The 6,730-nt window shown below is 30.1% G+C and overlaps 1 protein-coding gene across 1 annotated transcript in view; it reads right to left on the bottom strand.

Moving 5' to 3' along the window:
- LOC143224339 (degenerin-like protein unc-105) overlaps positions 1-5,364 on the bottom strand; it is a 54,152-nt gene extending 48,788 nt beyond the window's left edge. The window contains exon 1 of the mRNA XM_076452729.1: positions 5,327-5,364. The gene's annotated coding sequence lies outside the window, so the exon portion shown is untranslated. The remainder of the gene's footprint in view (positions 1-5,326) is intronic.
- Between the last annotated feature and the right edge of the window lie 1,366 nt (positions 5,365-6,730).

A 6,730-nucleotide genomic window follows, 5' to 3' on the forward strand; every position in this document is an offset into this window, starting at 1 on the left:
ACGCCATTAGATCTTTCAATCAATGCCATAGAGTTCGTTAAAAATAAAATTGTAAAACCGAATTATGAAAATATAGAGTTTATCTACAGTGTTTTACAGAAATATCAAAAACGAGCCGAAATTCTATTGCAGTTAATATGTTTCTGGTAGATCTAACATGCAATGATCGTGAGTATTAGTGGGAGATCTGTCCTCAAAAGTAACAACAATGTGTTATGAATACGAAATAATTTTAACCCGACAGAATATATAAAATTACAAAACAGTTATCTAAGAATTAGTTGAAGACCTAGACAAACTAATGTATATGAAACATGATACATGTATTAATTACAAGATCTAAAAGTACTAAATCTAAATGGGTTAAATTTTAATAAAGTAATTTTGTATTGTTCATTCATTTGTATCGAATGTTTTCATGGGCTGTTTACAGCCTTTTCAGCTCAGTAATATTTTGAGCTATCTAAATATTAGCACAATTTGTTATGAAGATCATACTATTGTTAATGTTAGAGTCAACGTTCATATTAAACTGCAGTAAATAAAGGTAGATCATATAGAAAAAAAAATCTATATATTATAATCTTTCACATTTTGTCAGATGTGGTGGAGTGCAATCTACATTTAGATCTGTGAAAATATCAGGTAAGTCCGACACTCTAAAACAGATCAAATAGTGGTTAAATAGGTAGAATAAATATATTGTGCATAAACGAGAAAGATATAAGTTGGTGAGAAGCAATGGTTGGCTAATTTAATGAATTTCTTCTAACTTATGTCGTTATAACAATCAGTTTATTTATTTGCTCAAGTATATTTACGTGTTTTGTAGATATAAATCAGTTGTTTCACTCAAAAATAGATAGATACAGCAATAATCAAATGGATTTTATGATACAGCAAAATACACTTTTATTCCTAAATGAGTTGACTGAAAAGATTTAACTATTCTTGAAACTAGCCTCCATGGTACAGCGATATGCCTACGGATTTGCAAGGGTGAAATTAGGAGCTCAGCAGTTAGTCCGATGTAGCTTTGCTATAAGAAAACACATACTTAAAACTAGGATGACATACTGCTATATTTATAGTGGAACTTACAAATATATCATTGTAATGAAATATCTGGTCAGTGCCTATAACACTATCTAACAAGTTTTTCTTGTTCCTTGGCAAAAAGTGTTATTTCCCAATTAATTATGCCTGAAGTAAATGGAAAAGACCTATTTTCCTTTTCAAACTTTGCTTTTGAGACCTGGGTAATGAAATTTCCAAATTTACCCATTTTCCAGAACATTCCAGGTAGGTTCAATGCTAAGTAGCTGATAGAGAATCTTCTAGAACTTACAAGAATTTTCAAAAACTTTCTGGAATGTTTTAGAACTTACAAGAATTTTCTCTAATGTCGTAGAACTTACGAGAATTTTCAAGAACCTTTTTGAATTTTCTAGGACTTTCCATAGTAATATATATATACATGGGCTCACCACTTCAGTTTAATTCTAGCTACCAAGTTAACACATAGACATATGTGATTTTATCAGAGATGGCATAAAGAAGCTACAAGCATTCTCCAGACGCATTCTGCTATGTATGTGGCCAATTTGTCAAGACAAGGGCGAAAAAGTGCTCTGTGACAGCATCTGCTAAAATGTGTGAAGCCAACAAGGCACATTTCATCATGCTTGTTAGGGATCAAAACAAACTCTGAGCACCTTATTTTACCTGCGTGCACTGCAGAAAAACTCTAGAAAATAAAACGGACAATACTTACTTGCTTGAATAGTAATATTTTATATTATGTAAATTTTAGATTTTTTAAATATCTTTTTATTTTTATTTTTTAAATTTGCAGTAATATAGAAAAAATATCACATATAAGACAATTTGCATGAACCTCTTACACAAACAGCTCTCAGTTGCTTTCCTCCATAAAACGATAAGCATAACACTATTTCTTTTTGTTCATCAAGGATCATACGATGTTACAATGTAACTCTTCTATAAACTATTTCGGCAATAATATTCTGGCTATCTGTGTCATTCGTTTTCGAAAATTTTTCATCCTTGAAGGTTTGTGGGATGTGGTAAAATAGCTGGCATAATGTTCATAATGGTTATCAAAATATGCTGGTTCTTAATCTGCAAAATTAGATCAAGTCATTAAAAGGAAAATACTTTTATAGAAGTTCTAACTTCATGGTGTAAGTTTCAAACTTTGTCTGGTATGACATGAAGATTCATTTGATATTAGGTCAAATGAACATTCTAAGTGCGACAGGTTTCTATTTACGCTAAACATGTCAAGATAAGTTCATCAGTCGTTCTATCACATGCTAAATTTCAGAAAGATAGAGTTAAATATCCTTTGAAATATTTTGTATGCAAATCAGTTTGAGTTCAATAAGGAAACTTAGAATGATCTATTGGTACTGTATTTTTATGTCACGTAATTACACATCATAAGACGTGTTGATGATGATGCATTTTATGGATCTTGGGAAAAAGCCCATACAATTACAAACATTACGGTATCAATTTTGTGGCAATCAGTATGGATGGAAAACCAATTCTTACAACCACACTTTGGTGCTAAGCTGTATGCAGCAAACTATTAAACGTTATTTAATGGAATGTGAAAAACAGTTCTTAGATCAAAGAATTGATATGGGACATGACAAACACTGCTGGAGATTCACATTTTAAGTTGGTGAGAAAAGGAAATTTATGAACTGGAATATGTTTTAACTGACTTTTTCATCACTACAAATATTTTTGATTATACAAAATTCTAGTCAGTTTTGTAAATTAATCTGCTGGAAAACATCATAACTGACGTCTAATACAAAAACAAACACCATCTGCTAGCCGAGTCAAAGAATATTTGGGAATTTCCATGATAACACAAGAGGCTAAGTAACCCTGGTGTTTCTTATATACGACAGGATTGTAAAGAAATAGGACATGATCTTAACCTTTATATTTCAATATTCTTTGGAAAATCGACAATGATAGGGAATAACTGATAAAATAAACACTGATAAAAGTGTTTTCTTATATATCAAAGCCACGTCGGGCTATCTGCTGAGCCCACCGAGGGTAATCGAACCGCTGATTTTAGGTTGTAAATCCGAAGACATACAGCTGTACTAACGGGGGGCAGCTAATAAAAGAAACACTCAACACTAAACAACAAGTAGTCTTCATTCAAATTGCACATTTTCTACATTATGTTTCATGTTACTCTTTTTATGTTATAGTTTCTTTTGAGTTACTGTTATTAAAGCTATATATTTCTTTTAGTTATTTTAGATTGATCTAATTATTTTATTTTTTTGTATTAGATACTATATATGTTGTTTATTAAAACACAACAGTTGTTGAAATGTAATAAGCCATGAACACTGTAGAGATTTATTCGATTTTCACACAAAATTTATGTGCATGAAAGAGGTTTGGAGATTTGTTTGCTGGTGATCAAATATTTAAAAAAGAGGAAAGACAACCTCGTATAACCAATCTAGATCTGAATCATAAATCTGGTAGTCTCTCGGCCTGTAGTTAATTTGATCAAGATGAGAAAAGTAAATATTTTGATCTATTAGGACTGTCTCTACATAACCTCAATATAAAAACATTCATCACGAAAATCTTTTGAACATGGAGTTACAATGAGTTATTGTCTAAATTAAGATCCCATGAAGATAATAATGATATGTTTGTTTGCGTGTTTGTTTTCATGTAAATGTATCCTCAAATGATATGTATTTTTATTGAAATCAGATTACAATATCTTTATATTAAAAATATAATAAAGTATCAAAATGAAATATTTCGGTGAGAACTTTTGTTGCAACGATACACCAATAAAAAAATTCAGATATTAGTGTTAGATGAAATCATATATAGAAGTGCATGCTTATAACAACACGTCACCTGGTGCCCTTTATGATCCTAGCAACACATCTTCTGGACAACTTCTGTTGTCATGGCTGCATCATAACATCCATCTGTCTAACAATTCACCTTCTAGAGTAATTGGTGGACATTATCATCTCTACCTACTCATATGGTGCCGTATCATGCAAGGTCCCCGATAACTACTCATAAGAATGTGGCACATTATGTGACTAATATAAATCATATTATTATATGCTTTCCATTTCTGTGTTCAGTAATGTTTCTTCAGCTATAATACCTTAATCAAAGAGTCAAGAAATTTAGTCAACACAGAATTAAAAGTATTATTAAAATCTAGAAATTTATCGATTCTGATAATTCTCTTTATAATTACTATCAACTAACATGAAAAACTATTACATATATTTGACTGTAAAAACTTAAACCAGCGTTATCATAACAATGTGAGGTTTACATGTTGTAATATAACATATACTGAGAAACATAATATAAAGATCTACATCTTTACTCAAGAAAAGAGTTTTTTTATTGCTTTTTTAATAAAAATGACAGAGAGTGACATAGTGGCTAGTATGCTCGGACTATAAATGTGCCCATTGTCTGAAAAACACGTGGAATCGCGAGCGTGCTAGATGCTAGATTGGTTAAATCCCAATATTCATCCATACAAGAGCTGAGGGCTGTCGGCTAGCTGCTCTTCTTGGTATATACTCAATCAGCTGAAAATTAGAGGCGTTAGAACGCAAATAACCCTTACGTAACTTTCGACATATTTATATTTTGAACACTAGGTGTAATATTATCCTTATTATATTTTGAACACAAGGTGTAATATTATCCTTATTATATTTTGAACACTAGGTGTAATATTATCCTTATTATATTTTGAACACTAGGTGTAATATTATCCTTATTATATTTTGAACACTAGGTGTAATATTATCCTTATTATATTTTGAACACTAGGTATAATATTATCCTTATTATATTTTGAACACTAGGTGTAATATTATCCTTATTTTCAGTTACTGTTAGTCGATTGTACCTTAACATCCACCACTCGTTTAGTAGAATGATCTTCACATTTACAAAAACACATAAGATGAGAAATATTTTGTACTATCGATAAAACTCAAACTCAGATTGACATGGAGTCACAACTATCAAAACTTTATGAATAAGTTTAAACTAATGTTAGTAATATTTTCATGATACATGCGACATTTTTATGTATATTTCCATGATAAATAGAACATATTTTTATACACGTTTCCATAATACATACAACACACTTTGTTACATTTTCATGATAATTACAACATAGCTTTATAAACATTTTTAACTCAATAATACTGTTTGAAAGTTAGTGATCTAAGGGTTAACTTCTTATGTTTGTGAAACTTACCTTGGTGTGTTTAGTTGGTGCCGTCTTGTTGTTCCACCTTGTTTGGTTGTAAACAACCGTATTTATGTGTACAGTAATCAATAGCTTCAGTACGCAGTAACAAAAATTAGTTCGCACGACTCTCTATCTTCATATCTGTAATAAAATATGGCAGTGCTAAAAGGCTCTTCTATGCTCATGTAGTGAATTATTTTCAAGACACCAAGGCTTCGTTCTGAACACCAAGGTTTCGTTCTGAACACAGTAGCTACGAACTGTATAAAACGAAAGCGAATATTTTGTTATCATTACTGAACCATATATTGTAGTTTTTATTGTACATTGGTTGATATCAGTAATAACCTTACTAATGATCTCAGGAAAAGAGAAATAGTTTCATTTACAAGTAGTCCTGAAACAGCAGAGTCCATCGTGGAATATGTTTATTACATGTGTCTTGCCATGTTAAAATCCAATTAGATTCACTAGAATCCACATAAACTAATAAAATCCAAACTTCTAAAGACAATAAAACACATTAAGTCGACCTGCCGTAAGAAAACTCAAACTGTGTTTGATGTTTGACGTTATATATTATTTAAAAAAAAACCCATCTACTAACTAGTACTTTGGACTGTTATTAAATTAAAGTTGTACTGTGTATATTTGATTATTTTTTAAAAATACGTTTTAGTGTTTTTTAACAGTATCTTCCAACCAGTATTTAACAGATTTGTCTACATTAACTAACATATAGGACGTGTATTATATAGTAACGATCACATAACTACAAGTCGTATTTCTGTGAGTCCAGTAGCTTCAAATCGTGATATCTGATATATAATATATATGTTTGGAAATTATGTATTATTTTACTAATCAATTTCATTATTTGTACTGATAATGCAATTACTGATACTTATTACTGTTACCAACAAGGAAGGAAATCTCAACGCTCTTGTTTATTTAATATAAAAGTGTTTTAATTGTTTCCAGGTACTGAGGAAATAAAATTAATATATTGACCTAATTTGGTAGTTTAACTTAAAATAAATTTATATTTTAAAAGTTTGGAGACTATTTAAATAGATAATGAAGAAATGCTTCGTAATAAATATAAAATGTCGTACAATAATAAGTTCTTCAATACACATTCGAGCTGTCTCCAACTTTTGTTTTTCTGAAAAGTAGGTGAAAAGAAAATTTCATCAAATTTAAGTTTATATTTTGATAATACACCCTGAAAAGAAGAATTAGCACTTTTGAACCTCAAATATAACTGAAAAATACAGTTCTACAAATAAACATTAATTGTAATAGGAAAATTAATTATTTCAAACAAAGAACGTTTCTCCTTGTTATACAAGTTACATTTGTTTTCTTATTATTTATTCACTTTAAATTTCTTAAAATTCTTTATTCTTT

This window comes from Tachypleus tridentatus, chromosome 8, assembly GCF_004210375.1.
Source record: "Tachypleus tridentatus isolate NWPU-2018 chromosome 8, ASM421037v1, whole genome shotgun sequence".
Classification (NCBI taxonomy): Eukaryota; Metazoa; Arthropoda; class Merostomata; order Xiphosura; family Limulidae; genus Tachypleus; species Tachypleus tridentatus.